Here is a 22433-nt window from a genome sequence, read left to right as displayed (position 1 = left end):
CTGGACTGGGAAAACACAGGAGACTGCTAGCTGTGTTCCCAGAATGACTGTTTGCAGAGTTCCCATGAGTAAGTAGACAGTAATAGGACTCCCTGAAGGCCCATGTTTAACCTTCAGGTTACAAGTGGCTGCCACTCCATGACCCATCCCCCTCTAGTCTCTCCCTGCTATCAACACCTCTCTCACTCACGCTATATATCCACCCCAGCAAAAACTAACTGCTCTCTCACATTAAGACCCTTGCATTTATCATAGCACCTCAGTCCCAGCTGGCTTTTACAAACATTAAGTGGCAATCAGTCATCATAATGGTGGATGGGTCCTCCGAAGGACAGTGTTTCAGCTCACTCACATTACTTAATTTGCTTCCTCATTGAACTAAGCACATGGCTGTTGAGAGGGGGATGGGTTGGGTGAGGGTTGAAGTTTATTTACATTCCTTATTTTTACGACTAGAACGAATTGCATGACCTTATTTGTGATCCACTTCACACACACACACAAGCAAGTGTGTACACATGCGCACACACACACGCACACAGGTAAACAAACACTCACCCAGGTACTAAGCCCAAAAAATAAAGAAGATAAATCAGTGTAATGCTGAGAAAAGGCCCCTGGGATTATATGATGAATGTGATTAGAAGCATGTGCTAGAAAGGGGCCAGGGTGGGTTGTGCTGTGCAAAGATACTACAGTGTGATGAATTTCTTATTTTATTTTTCTCAGAGCCGGATCACTAATCTGTAACAGGTTGTGCATTGCACTCACATTGTGAAGCTTCAGTGCACAGAAGCACAATTTTTCTTTCTTTGCTTTGTGCCCCTCAGCTGCTGGAACAGCATATCAAGAACGTCCTTCCACTGTAGCTAAAAACAGCCATGAAATGTTGTTTACTTTAGGCATTATATTATCACTTTTAACGTTAGTCATATATCCGAATATTTGAATATGTGTGAGTATACATTTTTGTGAAAGAAAAATGCATATAGGTCTATTTTAACACTGAAAAGGCTTTTTCTAAATTAAATGTAAAATACCCATGTGACGTTGTTACGTAAAGGATATACCATGACATTTCAAATGATTAATTAAATAAAACAAAACTTTTCAATGTAGTTTAGCAAAATGAGAAGGAGTAGGGTACAACGAGCAACCAACAGGTAGAATGTTGTTTTATCTGAATGGGGTTTGGGCATGGCCGGGGGAAGAAGTATTTTTCTCCACTCATTTAAGAGTAATAAAGGCCTAGTGCATTAATTTAGTAAAAATAAATAATGGGTTGGGGAGAAAGCGCACCATGTAGCCTCAGTTAGCCTAGCTAGCTATAGCCAGCTAGCTTAGCTAGCTTCTCTAGGCTGCTCCAGTCAAGACAGGCACTGTTATATGGGACAATAAATAACATTGTGTCTGCTACAAGTTAGCTAGTCTTGGCTGTAGCCGAGTTGCCTTGGCTAGTGGCTACAGTGTCTGTCTCTCCCTCCATCTGCTCACTCCTATCTCACACATACTGGTCCATCCACAGCTGCAGCAATAGAGCGCCAGCCTCTCCCCCAATTAAGATATATTGGAATATATGCATATTCGACCACAACATCTGACCAAAATTCATGATATTATTCGAATAGTGAAATTAGTCAAAGCACAATATAGATATTTACACTGTACTATTGGCAATGAGAATACCACTATAGAAACATCCATTTACAGTTCATATCCAAGGGACCTCATCCATTAACAGAACATAGAATATCACAAAATGAAATGTACATCTCCCAATGGGATACTAGAAGTGGTGAGCTGGAGTGTGTATTTGAGGTATTGATGTAACAGGCACCGTTCTCTACCCCAGAGCCAAACTCTTTGTGACAGCGTCATACAGGCAGCTCACTGTCAAGGATTCTGTACCCAGAATTCTGTTGCCAGCTGTTGTTTTTATGGATCAGACCAAAAGAAAACACAGGGACAAGGTCATCAGTAGAGGCAGGCTTTTCTTCTCCTCGCAAATGTGCCACAGATGGGGAAATCAACACGTTTCCAAATGAACTAGGTAACATAATTCACCTTGTTTAAAGAAGATATCCATTGTTCTGTCTTCTCATTCGGAGAGGAACCCCCTCTGACTGTTTGTTGCAAAAAGCTGAATATCTTTGCTGTAGTTCTACATTTGCTGTTTGTGTTGTCTCCTGTAGCATATCCATGGTTGGGATGGCTATCCTATTGCACTTCAGTGATACAGTATCTAGGCTATGTAGTCCCGAATAGGTTGATGTTGACGCCATATTTTGACAAAAAAGTAGGCATTGACCAATGTGCACTAGTAACATAAAGTATGTCCCAGAATTAACACACAACTATTGTATAGGTTAAGTCACCGTTTCCCAAACTATGGGTCACAAACTCAATGTGGGGTTGCCTGATTTGAAGATGGGGTCATGAGGGAAACTCTGAAAGAAATGAAATGCAATCACACTTGGGTTACGTCAGTAACCTCTGGCAGCCGCTAGATGTGGTAAACATCTCAAATAAACAGAGTGGTTTGGTTTTTTTCCCTACAAATGTGGCTCTAACATTTGGACCATTTAAGCTAAAAAATATTATGACCCCATCACTGAAAGACTCTCAGGAACACATACATGTCTTCTGGGTCCCTCTACCAGCTCACAAGCTGGGCAGGTCTCATTAGAACAGAGTGGACAAGACCAGGCACTAAATCAGACTGGGGGGAAAAAGAACATCATCAATGATGAAGTTCTTTACTACACAGAAGAGCATACAACACGATGATCGCCTGATGATCTTTTGAACTTCCCAATACTTTTCTGATGCATTTCAGTCATTTCAAACCATACTTCCTTCAGATTGAAATACTGTCAAAAGTAATGTCAGACTGATTTGTAATAGACTGTAATAGCCCAAATTCAAAAAGTAAACACTGGCTGCTGATTGCATCACTTTTTTCACATGGTGGGGTGGTGATTTTTTAAATATATCAAAATGGGGTGCGGCCAAAAAAAGTTTGGGAACCCCTGGGTTAAGTTATGTACACTAAGTACTTGGAAACCCTGACTCTCCAAAGAAAGGCACAAAGTGTAACAAAGGTTGGCTTGTTTACTTCTTCATAGACAGGTTTCAGTTTCCATTTATGTAATATTGAACACACCTCTAACACATTGGCAGGCACCTCTAACACATTGGCACCCTCAGAGTGAGGGTGAGAGGTTTGAATTTCACACTGTAACACCTGCAGGCTGTGGCCTGAAATGCCCAGCCAGACCCATAACCCCTGACTGGCATCACAACTCAAACCACCACAACAGTCCTGCTGCACAGCACAGCCTGAAACCACTACGGGAGAAAAGGCATAATCATGCTAACACACTCTCAAATGTTGCTTTTTTGTTTGTTCTTTCCCCATCATTTACAAAGCCAACTTTACCACAGGCCACAGAGTTCAAGGAAAGTTCCTGTGCTGAGAGAGGATGAGTGCACTGGCTGCCACATTCACTGACTCCTATCTGTAGAGGCCCCATTCCCTGTCACACACTCTATTTGCCACAGTGGTTGTCTAGTTTAAAGAGCTGGAGAGACTGAGCCATCATCTCCACTAGAAAAAAACACTGCTTTACTATGGTCCCTCACGCACAGGCCAACAACCCTTTAAATGTGAACACACCCAGGTAAATAGCTGTGTAAATACAAAGAGAAAAATACTGAGTCAACTGTCAACATCTCTTTTTTTGCAGGAGGATTTAAACACACCCAAACATATAGCCTGCCACTATGTAGAAAAAGGCAGCCCTTTAAAAAACCCTCTACCCTGCTATCACCTTGTGATAAAAACTTACTGGGGAGAGGCTGTCTCATGTCAGCATACACCCACTCTGGCAATGTGCACAGAGAGAGGGAGAGCAGCAACAACTAACCCCATGCAGACAGAGAGAGCCATAAAGTAGCCCTAAGCCCATAATGCAGCGAGACGGAGCAGAATGACAGCACAGAGAGAATGACGTCATTTCAAAAGGTAACCAAAACCACAGGAGACACATCAATGATTAACTGAGGCTAGGCTCAGCGCCGTTAATAAATACAAGGCTGCCTCTATAGTAGTGGCTTGTAGTTACACAACTCTTGTACTTACACTCTTTCTGGCACTTCTCTGTACCAAAATGATCTTTAGATTTAAACAAAGGTTCCTTTAAGGTGAATCAGAGATAGAAGTCCTTCAGGGATTGAGTAATAGATTAGCCAGTATGTTATCCAGCGTAGAGCAGTTCGAGTACCAGTAGTTAAGGGCTCCTACTCCGTGTCTGTCTGCCTTCTCTCTCTCTATCTCTCTAACAGTCTGACACACTGTTGTAGTACAGCCTGCCTCAACTCTGGCCACTCTCCACTATAGCCCCTCCCCTCACACACTGCTGCCAGAGAGAGAGCGAGAGAGGAGGGAGGGGACTCTTATATTCTGATTCCACAGAGGTGGGGGAAGAAAGTGAGGTGGACAGGATACATCCACAGAAAGAGAGAAAACCAATCTGATGCATGAACCAGGCTTAACTAGAATTACCACTCCAAACAATGGAACCATTTAGTAGGGGTTTGAAGAAGGAAAAACCTACGCCTGTTTAATTTAATCAAAAAGTAACTTTGTATTTGACTTGCTACATACATGTACATATCTACTGTATGTCACTGTAATTTGACTAGGCTATATAGTGATATGTCCCCTGAAAGTTCAATATTTCACACACAATATTAGGCATATTATTATAAAAGGTCAGTGAATGATATTGGATGGGTTCGGGTTACATCCATTAAAAAAAAGATGTTCATCGTATCTAGAAAATTCAGTGGGAAAACTAACTTCTCTGTCCAATTTCTTTGATGAGTATCACTATCAGAGTATTAATTGGAAGAAGTGAACTGGTTAAGAGGAACCACGAGTGTATTTTATATTCATCAGAGGAAGCAGAGGCAGAGTATGAGGCTATACCTGACATGATGGTGTCATGAAGTGCTACTAAAATAATACCCAACCCACTACCAAGGACGAGCTTTCAGGGCTAGGCATACACAGCGAACAAGTCTGGGTGGGAATTGCATTCAGAACTAAGAGACCATTTCATACGCTGAAAAGGGGCCACTGTCTTCTGGTGAAACCGCATACTCCCATGCTAAATAGACATAGTTTGGAGTTGGCTCTCATTTCAATAGCATTAGTAAATGCTGTTATTCTTGCATGAGTGCCTTGGAGAAGGCTGAAATGGAATTGAAAATGGACAAATCATATCACTCAGCCATCACATGCTTTTTTCCCTTTATCAAACAAAACAACCATGAGTGTTTTGTAGAAAACAGGTGCATTACATGCAAACACTTTAAGGAATGGATTCAGTCCAATTTCACACACAAAAAGTTACAGTCTCTGATGTGTAAAAATAACTTTTGAAAGTAGAAAAAGCCATCCATAAGAACACAGAGAGGTGTAAGGGAGCAGGCTGTTGAGAGGGGGACGCCTGTGTCTAAACTAGTGGGTGCTAATTAAGCCTGTTAACAAATACAAATGATTCTTTATGCCAGAGTGCTAAGGAGGCAGACGGAATGCCAGGTTTAGCCTAGAGGTGTCAGGAATGGAAATGCCAGCTCTGGGCATCTCTGCGAGAAGGTATGAGGCTGAGATTCCATTGGTCCCATGAGGACTACTATGGCAAGGCGAGCCTACTTTACAGACGTCTTATTTACAGTCACTGGACACGGTCAGTCAGTCCTGTAGGAGACCGTCTGTTCTGCAGCACATACTGAAGCCAGACAGACAGTGTACCTCTATAGAATGTGTGTAGGACAGTCAGTTAAGTTAGAACAACTGTCATTGCCTATACCAGATGTCCCTAAAGTAAACAGTACTCAGTGCAGAAGGAACCCCTCACCGAGGCTGGGAATATGTGGATCAAACTAGTCAAACAAAAAGGAGACAGAGGTGATCATTAAGGCTCTTTCTGTTGTCTGGGATCCTATTAATACATTTCAACAGGTATCTCTGGAATTCAGACTCCAGTCTACATACGCTACTGTATGGAGGGAATGCAGATAGGCTAAGCAAAAGACTCATTTCACATAACGGTACCTATGAAATAGAAGGCATTAAACATATTCATAAAATATTTGTTTAATCCTTCTGTGCATCACACACCCAGAGGAAGTGTTGACAAGTCACTTTATACAAATTACTTACAAATAGTGAACAAATTACAGCACAGTGATAAGAGTCTGTATTACACATATTAACCTAATGGGAAAACACCAGATAAGGTCCCTATTGAACTAGTGGGGCTGACAGGACCAATGAGACAAGAGAGATAGGCTAGCTCCTCATTGTTATCACCTCTGTGTTCAGGGATTATTTTATTATATTCAAGAACTCATCATCTTCAGGATAAGGTTTGGGTTTCACCTCCAACCACACAATGTCAACATTTACACTCTTTGCTCCTCCAATGTAACAAAAACTTCAGATATTTTTATCCGTAGAAACACTGGTGATTGATGTTGAGTGACCTTGTTACAGACAGCTGTGTAGAAACCGCTTTCTCTCCCTCTCACCTTACTTTGAGAGGACACACACATCACCATCATTATCATCATCATGGTGTTGAATTTAGAAGGTCTTAGTTGAGTGTGCACTGCATATGAGTAAGTGATAATAATTTTGAAACTTTCAACAATTAACAGCAGGGAATGTTGTGGAAGGTCACTTTATTCATGTGAATGTGCATCCAGAGGATAGCCTCTCTGACTCAGTGATTCTGACCTCTATAGACAAAGACAGGTACTGCAACATCAATCACATGACACCACTTGACCTTTCCAGTGTCGTATCAGGAAAGAAAAGCATACAGAGATGCATAACGGTATTGAATGATAGATATGTCAGAAATACGGTAGTCGTGATACAGAGACTATGAACCCAAGGTCAACTGTCTACTCCCACGCTCTCTCTCTCTGTTCTCAGGTTATCTATTGTAAAAACGATACGGCACACCTTTTACATCACGTCTCAGCTTGTCACAGCCACAGGCACTTTAAACAGAGTGACGGTTTGCCTCTGTTCACACAAAGTGTTGAATACTTTAGACCAAATTAGTGTATGTTAGAATACGATTTTAACGAAAGTCTACAAGTTACAACTTAAGTAATTAAGTAATTGCTCTCACAGTTCATTTATATTATTGTGACCAGAGAAATTGTTTTTCTCTAGAAAAGTACAGGCAGGAGTGGCACTGTGTCACAATGCTGGGGGTGAAAGAATCATCTTCACCCCTGAGAGACTGTAGCCAGTAGCAAGTTGCGTTAGAGTGGCATAAACAGTCATGTACTTCTCAGATGCCTGATGTAACAGGGAATGTAAGGCCAGGTTTCCCCTCTAGATGATGAAATCTGTAATTGCTATTTTGAAAATTCACTCAGAAGAGTCATTGAGCTGTACAGTATGAACAATACTAACATCAGTATGGTGGCATGGCATAGCCTGTCACAAGCTATTGAAGCCAGATCCTCCATCTTCCCAACAGCATTAATATATAATCTAGCATTATAAAACAGTAATTCCCTGACCAGAAGCCTTATTATTAAGCCACCAATAATGCCTCTGTATCTCCTAGGGAGGGGTAGGGTGCGTGCCCTCTGGCAGATTGGCAATCCCACTGCTCCATCCCAGGATGTGTTGTAAAAGAAGGTTTGTGATAATCTGTGTGACTCACTACACGACATGTCCTTTCATTAGAATACTGAGTCCATGCCTGCTCCTCTGTCTCATACACTATGTCACTATCATTACTCATCAGTCTAACCTCCCTCTCTTTCTCCAGACCTGTCTGTCATGTGCTCATCATATCAGCTGTGTGCAACATCCTTTTCTCTCCTAAACCTGCTTTATCCCTCCTCGTTCTCTCTCTCTCTCCCTCTCTTTCTCATCCTCTATGGAGCATCTGAATTTGTGACATAATCACAAATGTGCAATATTGAATAATCATAGTCAAACTCCTTCAGCATCTCTCTTTGTCAGTATTGAGAATCTATGTTCTGGCTTGACTAGAACAAGCACCTGTTCAATATTCAGATGGGGCTTTGGGGAGAGAAAAACTCCTGTGCTCCTCAGGTGGCCCTCCATGTCCATATCAAAGGCAACAGCAGCTCACTTTCATGTCTCCTCTATTTCAATCCCTCTGATGGCATGCAACAACATCGCCTGTCCTCCTCACTTCAATAGAGAGAGAAATTAATTAATTGAGCAAATCACTCCGCTCTCTCATGGCCAGTGATCTGATACTGTACCACAGTAGTTATTATTAGTAGGTCCAAGAGTTTTACCTGACCATGTGACTTGACCAAGGAAAACTCTTGGTTATGTACTAAAAAATATTGTTTTGGAATGTTATTTTCAATAATGTTTGTTTTAAAAATGGAATCCACATTAGGGGAAACAGCGTCACTGTCCGACCCCAGCACCTTTCCCACTGGGCACAGATGAAAATTCAATTCCGCATTGGTTCAATGTACAGCACTTTCGTTGAAAGGACTTGGACGCAATGTTGATTCAACCGGTGTGTGCCCAGTGGGTTGTATTGGGGTTTTTTCGTGGACAAAACGGAGTTAAGGTGTGTCTAGCAGCATGGTTAAGGTGTGTCTAGCAGCATGGTTAAGGTGTGTCTAGCAGCATGGTTAAGGTGTGTCTAGCAGCATGGTTAAGGTGTGTCTAGCAGCATGGTTAAGGTGTGTCTAGCAGCATGGTTAAGGTGTGTCTAGCAGCATGGTTAAGGTGTGTCTAGCAGCATGGTTAAGGTGTGTCTAGCAGCATGGTTAAGGTGTGTCTAGCAGCATGGTTAAGGTGTGTCTAGCAGCATGGTTAAGGTGTGTCTAGCAGCATGGTTAAGGTGTGTCTAGCAGCATGGTTAAGGTGTGTCTAGCAGCATGGTGAAAAAATGCAGTACATTGCACATGCAATTATGTCAGAGGGAATAAAACTGTTTGTTGTTTGCAATAACTTCTTTGTTATTGTAATATCCCAGAAGGACGTTCCAGTTTCCCCATTAAGGATTCCAGCTTGAAAGGAGTGCTGAATATACACTACATCACCAAAAGTATGTGGCCACCACTTCAAATCCGTGCATTCTGCTATTTCAGCCACACCTGTTGCTGACAGGTGTATAAAATCGAGCACACAGCCATGCAATCTCCATAGACAAATAATGGCAGTAAAATGGCCTTACTGAAGAGCTCAGTGACTTTCAACGTGGCACCGTCATAGGATGCCAACTTTCCAAAAAGTCAGTTCGACACATTTCTGCCCTGCTAGAGCTGCCCCGGTCAACTGTAAGTGCTGTTACTGTGAAGTGGAAAAGTCTAGGAGCAACAACGGCTCAGGCGCGAAGTGGTAGGCCACACAAGCTCACAGAATGGGACCAGCGTTCTCTGGAGTGATGAATCAGGCTTCACCATCTGGCCGATGGATGAATCTGGGTTTTGCGGATGCCAGAAGAACGCTACCTGCACAAATGCATAGTGTCAACTGTAAAGTGTCACGCCCTGATCTGTTTCACCAGTTCCTGTGATTGTCTCCACCCCCTTCAGGTGTCGCTTATTTTCCCCAGTGTATTTATCCCTGTGTTTCCTGTCTCTCTGTGCCAGTTCGTCTTGTATGTTTAAGTCAAGTTAACCATTATGTTTTTCCCGTACTCCTTTTGCTATTCTCCTTTTTCTAGTCCTCCCGGTTTTGACCGTTGCCTGTTTCCGGACTCTGTACCCGCCTGCCTGACCATTCTGCCTGCCTTGACCACGAGCCTGTCTGCCACTCTGTACCTCCTGGACTCTGATCTTGTTTTGACCGTTTTGCCTGTCCATGACCATTCTCTTGCCTACCCCTTTGGATTAAAAAACCTGCCTCCTATACCTGCATCTGGGTCTCACCTTGTGTCATGATATAAAGTTTGGTGGAGGAAGAATAATGAGGTTTTCATGGTTCGGACTAGGCCCCTTAGTTCCAGTGAAAGATTTTCATATTTTAAACACTTAAACAATCTGTATAAATCTTTCCATGTTGGTTGGTTGTGTGGGGCTGCTGAGGTTGGTGGGGGCTTGCAAGGGACTGCTGGGGTTCAGGGGAAGTCAAGGCTTATGAGAAGGTCTGCTGAACCCAGGAAGCCAGCTGGAAGTCTCTAATACAAGCCTGTACTCTGGGGCCTGAAATAAAACACTAATTAACTCAGAGTAGTGAAAATAAATGACTAAGTGCCTTTATTCAGCACAACATCCTTCTGATGTGTAGTCTGGAGCAAAACGACAGCAAAACACAGTCCTAAAAAGGTTAATGAAATTAAGAAATCTCCGTAAAGGATGAAGTACAACATATTGATTCTTCTGCTGGTGTTCAGCTTGTAAAATAGTAATTAGATTGTGCTTTAGAATAATGGGCCTGAGAAGCCAACACACTGAGCAGGCATAATTGGGTAATATTTGGTTGAGACATTGATCAATAAGATTACAACCTATATTCAGCCACTCAAAAAGTTAGTTGAATGTCCGATGTGTTATCACTATGCTTTCAACCATCTAAAAGTACAACCAAATCCCAATGGAAAAACTGTCTGATTTTTGGTTTAGTTGTCACCCAATGTCTATCATTGCGCTATCAACCATTTAAAAAGATACAGCAAAGTTCAAATAGGAATACAATGCCAGATATTTTGCTTATTTATACAACATATTAATGTGTTATTCCTGTGCTTCATCAAATAGCAGAACCAAATGACCAGGATAGCGGTTGAGATTACATTAAAAGTACAGGGTGCATTGCTTAATTTGTAAATCTGGAACGACACAGTCCAAAACGGAGACTCGCCGGACACTGTTCCTGCAGGATCCGGTGTTGTTCCGAAAATCTCCCCCCTGCTAGACCCCCCCCCCCCCCTTCGCGTTCCTCATTGCTGCGACTTGCTTGCTAGTTTAGATTTCTGCTCTTCACTCTGTTGTTAGTTTAGCCTACATTTCACTTATCTTAGTATCAGAAAGCATTTTTGTCGGCAGTTTTCGGTTTGTCTAACTTTATTTGTTTCAAGTATAGCCTCGAAACCATAATGACTTGGAGAAGATCTGCAAAGAGGAGTGGGACAAAATCCCTCCTGAGATGTTTGCAAACCTGGTGGCCAACTACGAGAAACGTTTGACCTCTGTGATTGCCAACAAGTACTAAGTAATGTTTTGCAGAGGGGTCAAATACTTATTTCCCTTATTAAAATGCAAATCAATTAATACATTTTTTGACATGCGTTTTTCTGGATTTTTTGTTGTTATTCTGTCTCTCACTGTTCAAATAAACCTACCATTAAAATTATAGACTGATCATTTCTTTGTCAGTGGGCAAACGTACAAAATCAGCAGAGGATCAAATACTTTTTTCCCCTCACTGTATTCATTTTGCTCCTTTGCACCACATTATTTATATTTCTACTTTGCACATTCTTCCACTGAAAATCTACCATTCCAGTCTTTTACTTGCTATATTGTATTTACTTCACCACCATGGCTTATTTTTGCCTTTACCTCCCTTATCTCAGCTCATTTGCTCACATTGTATATAGATTTTTTTCTACTGTATTATTGACTGTATGTTTGTTTTACTCCATGTGTAACTGTGTTGTTGTAGGTGTCGAACTGCTTTGCTTTATCTTGGCCAGGTCGCAATTGTAAATGAGAACTTGTTCTCAACTTGCCTACCTGGTTAAATTAAATTAAAATAGTGGCACAGATGGAATTCTCTGAGCAGAAGATACATCTCCTTCAAATGTGACTAGGCTGGGCATTCTAGTTTCTTTATTTGTATGTTTTCTATTTCTTTGTTTTTGGCCGAGTGTGGTTCCCAATCAGAGGCAGCTGTCTATCGTTGTCTCTGATTGGGAATCATACTTAGGTAGCCTTTTCCCCACTTGTGTTTTGTGGGTAGTTATTTTCTGTTTAGCTGTTTTGTTGCCTGACAGAACTGTGCCCTTTCGTTTTTTCTACTTTGTTATTTTGTTGCGGTGTTTAGTTAATTAAATATCATGAACGCCTACCACTCTGCACCTTGGTCTCCTTCTTCAACCCACGAGAGCCGTAACAGAACTACCCACCACCAAAAGACCAAGCAGCGTGGCCAGGAGGAGCAGGGATCCTGGGCCCGGGAGAAGAGTGAGTGGAGGACCTCATGGACATGGGAGGAGGTTATGGCAGGAGACAAGATCCTGCCATGGAAACAGGCGGAAACAGCAAGGGAGGAACGGCGGTGATACCAGGAGTCAAGGCAATGAGACAAGCACAAGAGGCAGCCCCAAAAAATGTTTGGGGGAGGGCACACGGGGAGAATGTCAGAGTCAGATTTCAGACCTGAGCCAACTCCTCGTGCTTACCGTGGGGAGCGAGTGACGGGTCAAGCACCATGCTATCCGGTTCTGCGCACCATGCCTTCAGTGCGCATCCACAGCCGGTCCGCTCTGTGCAAGCTCCCCGCAGTGGCCGTGCTAGAGTGGGCATTCAGCCAGGATGGATTGTGCCGGCTCAGCGTTCCTGGCCTCCGGTGTGTCTCTTCGGCCCAGGTTATCAGGCGCCAGCTCTACGCACCGTGTCCCCGGTTCGCCAGCAAAGCCCAGTGCGGCCTGTTCCAGCTTCCCGCTCTTGCCGGGCTAAGGGGGGTATCCAGCCAGGACGAGTTATGCCAGCTCTGCGCTCCAGACCTTTGATGCGCCTCCACGGTCCAGTGTGTGCTTCGCTGGCTCTATGCACTATGCCTCCAGTGCGCCGTCATAGCCCAGTGCGTCCTGTGCCAGCTCTCCACACTCAACGGGCTAGAGTGGGTATCCAGCCAGGACGTGTTGTGGCAGCTCCACTCACTAGGCTGCCAGTACGTCTCCTCAGTCGAAGCCTCCAGTGATGATCCATGGCACAAAGCCTCCAGTGATGATCCATGGCACAAAGCCTCCTGGGATGATCCATGGCACGAAGCCTCCAGTGATGATCCATGGCACAAAGCCTCCAGTGATGATCCATGGCACGAAGCCTCCAGTGATGATCCATGGCACGAAGCCTCCTGGGATGATCCATGGCACGAAGCCTCCTGGGATGATCCATGGCACGAAGCCTCCAGGGATGATCCATGGCACGAAGCCTCCAGGGATGATCCATGGCACGAAACCTCCAGGGATGATCCATGGCACGAAGCCTCCAGTGATGATCCATGGCACAAAGCCTCCAGTGATGATCCATGGCACAAAGCCTCCAGCGACGGTCCCCGGTCCTGAGCCTCCAGCGACGGTCCCCGGTCCAGAGCCTCCACCTGTGTTTTGTGGGTAGTTATTTTCTGTTTAGATGTTTTGTTGCGGTTTTCAGGTAATGACATATCATGAACGCCTACCACGCTGCGCTTTGGTCCGATCCTCATTCCGACGAGAGCCGTAACAAATATTGATATTTGGTTGCATTGAAATGTGGTTACCATGATGATATAATACTGTGGTTGAAGCTTCACCCTCAAAACAACAGTTTAAAAAAAATCCAATGTACAGTGCCTTGCGAAAGTATTCGGCCCCCTTGAACTTTGCAACCTTTTGCCACATTTCAGGCTTCAAAACATAAAGATATAAAACTGTATTTTTTTGTGAAGAATCAACAACAAGTGGGACACAATCATGAAGTGGAACGACATGTATTGGATATTTCAAACTTTTTTAACAAATCAAAAACTGAAAAATTGGGCGTGCTAAATTATTCAGCCCCTTTACTTTCAGTGCAGCAAACTCTCTCCAGAAGTTCAGTGAGGATCTCTGAATGATCCAATGTTGACCTAAATGACTAATGATGATAAATACAATCCACCTGTGTGTAATCAAGTCTCCGTATAAATGCACCTGCACTGTGATAGTCTCAGAGGTCCGTTAAAAGCGCAGAGAGCATCATGAAGAACAAAGAACACACCAGGCAGGTCCGAGATACTGTTGTGAAGAAGTTTAAAGCCGGATTTGGATACAAAAAGATTTCCCAAGCTTTAAACATCCCAAGGAGCACTGTGCAAGCGATAATATTGAAATGGAAGGAGTATCAGACCACTGCAAATCTACCAAGACCTGGCCGTCCCTCTAAACTTTCAGCTCATACAAGAAGACTGATCAGAGATGCAGCCAAGAGGCCCATGATCACTCTGGATGAACTGCAGAGATCTACAGCTGAGGTGGGAGACTCTGTCCATAGGACAACAATCAGTATATTGCACAAATCTGGCCTTTATGGAAGAGTGGCAAGAAGAAAGCCATTTCTTAAAATTATCCATAAAAAGTGTTGTTTAAAGTTTGCCACAAGCCACCTGGGAGACACACCAAACATGTGGAAGAAGGTGCTCTGGTCAGATGAAACCAAAATTCAACTTTTTGGCAACAATGCAAAACGTTATGTTTGGCGTAAAAGCAACACAGCTGAACACACCATCCCCACTGTCAAACATGGTGGTGGCAGCATCGTGGTTTGGGCCTGCTTTTCTTCAGCAGGGACAGGGAAGATGGTTAAAATGGATGGGAAGATGGATGGAGCCAAATACAGGACCATTCTGGAAGAAAACCTGATGGAGTCTGCAAAAGACCTGAGACTGGGACGGAGATTTGTCTTCCAACAAGACAATGATCCAAAACATAAAGCAAAATCTACAATGGAATGGTTCAAAAATAAACATATCCAGGTGTTAGAATGGCCAAGTCAAAGTCCAGACCTGAATCCAATCGAGAATCTGTGGAAAGAACTGAAAACTGCTGTTCACAAATGCTCTCCATCCAACCTCACTGAGCTCGAGCTGTTTTGCAAGGAGGAATGGGAAAAAAATTCAGTCTCTCGATGTGCAAAACTGATAGAGACATACCCCAAGCGACTTACAGCTGTAATCGCAGCAAAAGGTGGCGCTACAAAGTATTAACTTAAGGGGGCTGAATAATTTTGCACGCCCAATTTTTCAGTTTTTGATTTGTTAAAAAAGTTTGAAATATCCAATAAATGTCGTTCCACTTCATGATTGTGTCCCACTTGTTGTTGATTCTTCACAAAAAAATACAGTTTTATATCTTTATGTTTGAAGCCTGAAATGTGGCAAAAGGTCGCAAAGTTTAAGGGGGCCGAATACTTTCGCAAGGCACTGTATTTTCCAAGTCACAATACGTTGACAAATTACATTGAAACAACTTTAATTCAAACAATTTGTGCCCAGTGGGAATGTTAAATTTTCAACAACTGTTTAAAGGTCAGACACATTAACTTTATAAACGTTACCCTAGTGCACACAGACCAGATTTTTTAAAATGTAACCTTTATTTAAACTACATTACTATGATTTCTATATATTTTTTTTAAAAGTAAGGACATAAGAGTAATCGGCATAAAAGTGACCAAAACCAAATGTATTTTCAGACCTATACTATCCAACCCTCATTCAAAGGGTTCATAGTAGACTGATAGTATGATACGATTCCATTGGGAGTCCACTGTATGAGCAGCCCCTATGTTCTCCCCAAGCCTTTTTCATGACTAAGGTCTGAGTGTAATATTTGAATAGCAATCCACCACATCTCAGAGACAGACAGGTCTTCCCCAGCTACTCTCTTAATTGGAAACCATTTCCATAACAAGTCTATTTATGGATTTCACTCCTTTCCCAGGAGAAGTTTGACACAAAAACACCTGCTGTCATGGTGCTATATTCAGCTAACAAGTGTAATAAGCAAAGCCCTTCATTTACAGAATCACTTTGGTGTAAGATTCACATTCTTTAGACGCCACAGCTCAATAGAATCAGATTGGACCTTTTTTTCCCCATTTTGCCTAAAATGACATACCCAAATCTAACTGCCTGTAGCCCAAGACCTGAAGCCAGGATATGCATATTCTTGATACCATTTAAAAGGAAACACTTTTACTTTATGGACATTTGTAATTAATGTAGGAGAATCTAACACATTAGACCTGGTAAAGGATAATACAAACAAAAAACATGCGTTTTATTTTTTCTTCTTCATCATCTTGAAATGCAAGAGAAAGGCCATAATACAGTGTAGCAGTTTAGGCGCAATTTAGATTTTGGCCACTAGATAGAAGCAGTGTGTGTGCAAAGTTTCAGATTGATCCAGTGAAGCGTAGCCATACCGGACAATATTTTGTATCAAATCTGCTCAAATTGTTCAATTTATACATTTTCTTTTCTTTTTTCTTTTTCTTTATTTTTACCCCTTTTTCTCCCAAATTTCGTGATATCCAATTGTTTTAATAGCTACTATCTTGTCTCATCGCTACAACTCCCGTACGGGCTCGGGAGAGACGAAGGTTGAAAGTCATGCGTCCTCCGATACACAACCCAACCAAGCCGCACTGCTTCTTAACACAGCGCCATCCAACCCGGAAGACAATGTGTCGGAGGAAACACTGTGCACCTGGCAACCTTGGTTAGCACGCACTGCGCCCAGCCCGCCACAGGAGTCGCTGGTGCGCGATGAGACAAGGATTTCCCTACCGGCTAAACCCGGTCGACGCTAGGTCAATTGTACGTCACCCCACGGACCTCCCGGTCGCGGCCGGTTACGACAGAACCTGGGCGCAAACCCAGAGTCTCTGGTGGCACAGCTGGCGCTGCAGTACTGCGCCCTTAACCACTGCGCCACCCGGGAGGCCAATTGATACATTTTCAAGTACATAACTATAGAGAACATACCAAAATTATATGGTAATACAAAATGTAAGTTTACACACTCCCAGGGACGTCATACAGGATGGATCATTAGCTTATACACTAACTTTCACACATCTAGATGGCCGGGCAGGGTGGGTGTGGAGCCAGAGACAGCAGGGTTCAAACTGTAAAACCCAGTTCCTACATCAGAATATAAAAATGGATTTTATCAAACAAAACTATGCCACATTTTTATCTCTGGGACCCTCAGGATGACAAATCAGAGCAAGATTACTGAATGTAAGTATATTATTTACCTTCAGAGGTGAATGTGTCAAACCAGTTGCCATGATAAGTTTTTTGTTGTTGTGCACTCTCAAAAAATATCATGGTATTTTTTCACTGTAATAGCTACTGTAAATTGGACAGTGCAGTTAGATTAAGACGAATTGAAGCTTTCTGCCCATATAAGACATGTCTATGTCCTGGGAAGTTTGCTGTTACTTACAAAAGGCATGCTAATCACATTAGCACACGTTAGCTCAACAGTCCTGGTATAGGGACACCGATCCCGTAGAGGTTTAAGGAGGAGGTGCATATTTTTTGTGAGAAGCTAAGATTGTGAGAGCACTACCTGGGGACAATCATTTGGCTGAAATGACACATTAAAGAGCACTCCATTGAGCACTCCAGGAGGAAAGTTTGCATGCATTTCATTTCAGCTCTCTACAGCAGTGTTTCCCAACCATGGTCCTCGAGTACCCCCAACAGTACACATATTTATTTTAACCCTGGACAAGCTGTAATAATGGAGCTGTAAATCGGGAAGCAGGTGCAGGTGAAACATTAAATAAAACAACAAAACCAGTAACAAGACAATTCCATGTGGCTACACACCGGTACACAATAATAATACCAACTGGTGAGTGAACATAAGAGAGTGACATATAAAATGGGGACGAAATGATGAAGGTAACGAAGTCCAGGTGGGAATCATAATGATTAACAGGTGCGTGTAATGATAAGTGCCAGGTGTGCGTAAAGATGAATCACAGGACCGGTGGTTAGTATTCCGGCGACGTTGTCGTACACTGGAGGGAAGGAGCGGGAGAAGACGTGACAGTACCCCCCCGGTGATTTCCACCTTTGCCACCCGGACCGACCCGCTCCTCGTCCGAGGGGTCGTCCCTCTGGTTGGCATCCTCCTGCGGTTGGAGCCTCGCGTCAGTGGGGGAGGGGGGTACTGTCACGTCTTCTCCTGCTCCTCCCCTCCCACAGGGATAAGGGATCGGCTGCTGACCTGGGAACACAGCTGTCAACACTGGACATCCAGGTATTTCTCGCACCATCCACACCATCACTGAGAAGTACTGGTGGCCCACCTAGGTGCAGGATGTCACTTGGTATGTAAACTCCTGTTCCATATGTGCTCAAACCGAGTCCTCCCCCCGGAATGATCCAGCAGGGAAGCTCCTGCCACTTCCAGTGCCTCAGCGACCTTGGTCACATCTATCCATTGACTTTGTAACTGATCTTCCCTCCTCTGATGGTTTCACCACCATTCTGGTGGTAGTGGATATATTTTCCAAGTCATGTCGATTAATCCTTCTTCCGTGTCTCCCCACTGCACTCCAGGTCGCTGAGGCACTCTTCCAGCAGGTCTTCCTGCATTATGGCCTTCCAGAGGATATCGTCTCTGACCGTGGCTCCCAATTCACACCTCACTTCCGGGTATCGGCACCTGCCCTGCAAGAAACTGAGCCCCCGGTTTGTGAGGCCATTCAAGGTTCTTCGGAGGGTCAACGAGGTGATGTACAGGTTACAAATACCCAGTCACTATTGTGTCTCACCCTCTTTTCATGTCTCCCTTCTCAAGCCGGTGGTTCCTGGACCCCTAGCTGATACTGTCCCCCAAGACACACCTCCACCTCCCCTGGACATCGAGGGGGGTCCGACGTACGCTGTCAGATCCCTATTAGACTCACGATGTTGTGGGGGTCAGCTCCAGTATTTGGTGGGCTGAGACGGGTATAGCCCAGAGGAGTGGTGTTGGGTTCCGGTGGGGACATTCTGGACCCCAACATCATCCGTGATTTCCACCCTCACCACCCGGACCGACCTGGTCCTTCTCCTCGTCCCTCTGGTCGGTGTCATCCTGCGGCTGGAGCCGCGCATCGGGGGGCGGGGGGGATACTGTCACGTCTTCTCCTGCTCCTCCCCTCCGGTGTACGACGCCGCCGGAATACTAACCACCGGTCGTGGGATTCATCATTACGCACACCTGGCACTCATCATTACACTCATCATTACTCGTTACTGGTTTTGTTGTTTTATTAAATGTTGCACCTGCTTCCCGACTCACAGCTCCATTATTACACAAGCACACATTGTCAACTAATCATCAAGCCCTCAATGAGTTGAATGAGGTGTGTTTGTCGAGGGCTACAATGAAACTGTATACTGTTGGGGATACTGGAGGACCAGGGTTGGGAAACATTGCTCTACAGTATGCTACACATGCAGATGTTTAAATGTTTAAATTGCCTGAAACGTACTACTGTATGTTGGCTGAATACTACAGTATAGTTTGGCTCAAAGAGCCAATTACCTTGACTGTAAACATCACCTCTTCCCATAGGGAAATCATAGGATGACCGTCCCCCCCCAACATCTCACATGATCTTACCTGACCAATCAAAGCAGGAGATTGTTGTCTACGGTAGATCTTCTATGCACAAAGGATCCCCAATATTCACACCTTTTAGTGTTTGGTTTGAATGTTTATATAAATGGATGATTAATCTGAAAATATGATGAAATCATTTCCAAATTGTTTAAAGTGTACCAATATAGTAGCCTGAATGTCAAGCAGCATAGTGAGATAAGTGAACATATTACAGTCCTTAATTACACTGAGTGGTTAGTGGGTACAGAGGGGTGTAGGTATTCTCCTCTGATAGTGGAAGGGGATATCCTCTGGATGAATTAGTAATGTCCACAGACAAGACATTAATTATTAACATTGCATCAGATAACGTACCAGAGTTTAGCCCAGGCAACCACTGAGAATTCACAAGCTACATTTAAAATATCAACAGATTTGAAGCATATGCACCAGAAATATATATCCAGAGTATATTTTTGACAATATGATGATGTAAGCATGATGCATTAAACCTGTACGTTATCAATCTACCTCCACTTTTAAAACAGTCTATGATCTAAATGGAAAGAGATCTGCAATCATGCAGATGACTCCTACTGTATAACTCATGCATCATTGGCTGTGCACACACCCACATTTTCTGAATTGAAAAAAATCATATTGAAAATAGATAGAAACCTATAATTATTACACTTAGACAGAACAGCATAATCATTCATTTAGTTACAGCAAAATGTATTTTTTTTAAGTATGAGAAAGAATAACAGTAACCCTGTATCCCTGTTCTTTTCAGAAATATGCTTACTCTTAAATAATTTAGAAGAAAGGGAAGCTTACTGTAATTCTCCATAAAATGTGCCTGGGAAAAAAGGAATAACCTTTCCAAATGTAGCTCTTCACTAGACATGCTGAATTAGCTCTGAGCCAGTATGGGAATCCATCCCATCTTAACCATGGTAACCAACACCTTATACTACATGCACAGAGAGGCAGGCAGAGAGAGAGAGTGGGGGTGCGATAGCAGAAGCCACAGGGTGCAGAATTCAATCTATTGCCATGGCAGCCAGCGCTACAGAGACAAGAAGCTTTCACCGCACAGACCGATTCATTCAGCAGTTGACTGGACACCAAGCCAGGTTTCTCCTGTCATTCCTCTCTCCTTTCTCTGTCTCTCTCTCTCTCTTCCTCGCTCTTTACAATATATTCCTTTGTGGTGAGCCAGACGATTTACCTTGAGTAATAGAGGATAGGTATTGCGGTGGTCTGTACCAGTATCTTCTAGTCAGGTGGTGACAGAGGAACAGAAGCTCTGCAGGGATCCCTAGAGATGCCGAGAGCTGCAGCTGAACCAAACCAGCGCCCGGCTCGCAGACTGAGCCACTACTACCAGCAGCCTCAGAAGCAGCAGACAGCAAATAGGAAAGGGAGGGGGAAAATCTAAAACAGGAGAAGGGTTTGCTCTATCAGTGGCAGGCACATTACATCATAGGCTGCTCCTGTAGAAGGGTGGGAGAGGAGAGGAGGGGAGGGCGCTGGGGAGAGGAGCGGCTCCCTGTAACAGCAGTACTCTCTGTCACTGGTGGGCTCTTCACACTGCACACACCACAATGAATGCACTGTTAATTCTGTTAAGAGTCTGAGGTCATTAACAGAAGATTCTGTAATGCTGTAATTAATGCTCAGTATTGCTGATTGTTACAGAAGATTACTGTTATTGTTAATGGTACTAATGCTATGCATCTGAGTGTTATTCTAAAGGGTGTAATTTGTGTGTGGTTGCATAGTATTGGTGAGCATGCTTGTATTGTGTGCGTTGGCGGGTGTTTTTGTGTGTGCACGTATAGGTGGTAGCATTGCAGGTTGATATTCAGCTCCTAACAAAAGGTAATTTTAGATTCCTTACAGCAATGTTATTGAGAGTGAAAATATGGAATTGTTGCTGGTAGACATCTGTTCAAGTTGATTACATTTAAACCAAACTGTCACAAATAAGTGAGGCAGCAGGAAAGCTGCTATGTGAACAGCTCTCCTCCTGCAGCAAGTCTCCGACAGAGAGAGACACACATTAAGACAGAACACAGACAGATTATCAGGTGGCCACAGAGTCTGGCTGGTGGCACTAGGGAAGACATGATGGTGGTCCTCCCTTCACCAGCAAACAGATGTTCATCCCCCACCAACAGACCCACAACAATGAGTGTTCAGAAAAATATTAACTTTATATCATCCACTCATCCACTGCTAATGTAGGCTATTGGCCTGATATCCTCACACATCCAGCCTGTTAGATGAGGCAGGGTGAGACTGGCCTTGTCCCAATACTCATATTAGCGTACCACATACTTAAACTGCATAGTATGTACTCATCGTAGCATACTATTTAGCACACACTGTTCAGTAAAAAGTAGGCAGAATGTTATGGCGTAAACGCAGTAGCGGCTCCTGATTGGCTGTGTAGGTGGGGCGTTGGCGAGTGGATTTTTCCGAATTCAACAGACATGCATCACATTAACCAGCATTTGTTTCTCTAAACTCTGAATATAATAGGAATGGAGGTATAGGCCTACTCAGGCTGCTTATAGGTAGACTATCACATTCAACCTATACAGGAGGTTAAAAAGGACTGAAGACAGAAACAGATCATTTGGGTCCATTTCAACATATTTATTAGTGAAACCAAAGTGATATAACATACATAAATTAAATCAAATAGTATAGTACACACACCAAAACAAAATTAATACTTCTGTTCAAATCTTGAACACCACCGTAGAAGCTTTGCTATTTGGCATCTTCCCAATTAAGTAGCCTTGTTTTGTTGTATGGCTACTTGAAGAGAACTAGGGACTATCACTCGCAGCCCACCTCTTCCAATGCATTGTGTGCATCGAAGGTGTGCATCGAATTCTACTAGATGAAGAGTGTGCATCGAATTCTACTAGATGAAGAGTCAAAACGAATATAACATACTGGTATTTAAACCATACTTGATTTTCAAAAATGTACATACTATAAAACATTCTATTTTCGCATACTTAGAATCCGTCA

At 43.3% G+C, this 22433-nt stretch overlaps 1 protein-coding gene across 2 annotated transcripts in view; it reads right to left on the bottom strand.

Annotated features, from left to right (window-relative positions):
* The window catches only part of LOC110521304 (semaphorin-4B), a 105104-nt gene extending 84340 nt beyond the window's left edge, over positions 1 to 20764 (bottom strand). Inside the window, exon 1 of one of the 2 annotated variants that reach the window (XM_021598789.2) lies at positions 20617 to 20764. The gene's annotated coding sequence lies outside the window, so the exon portion shown is untranslated. Of the gene's footprint in view, positions 1 to 4141; positions 4354 to 20616 lie in introns of those variants that run through there. The other variant, XM_021598780.2, reaches the window with a different exon arrangement.
* Between the last annotated feature and the right edge of the window lie 1669 nt (positions 20765 to 22433).

This window comes from Oncorhynchus mykiss, chromosome 1 (genome assembly GCF_013265735.2).
Source record: "Oncorhynchus mykiss isolate Arlee chromosome 1, USDA_OmykA_1.1, whole genome shotgun sequence".
Lineage (NCBI taxonomy): Eukaryota > Metazoa > Chordata > Actinopteri > Salmoniformes > Salmonidae > Oncorhynchus > Oncorhynchus mykiss.
The sequence above is the reverse complement of the archived record's forward strand: the minus strand, read 5'-3'. Positions and strand labels throughout refer to the sequence as shown.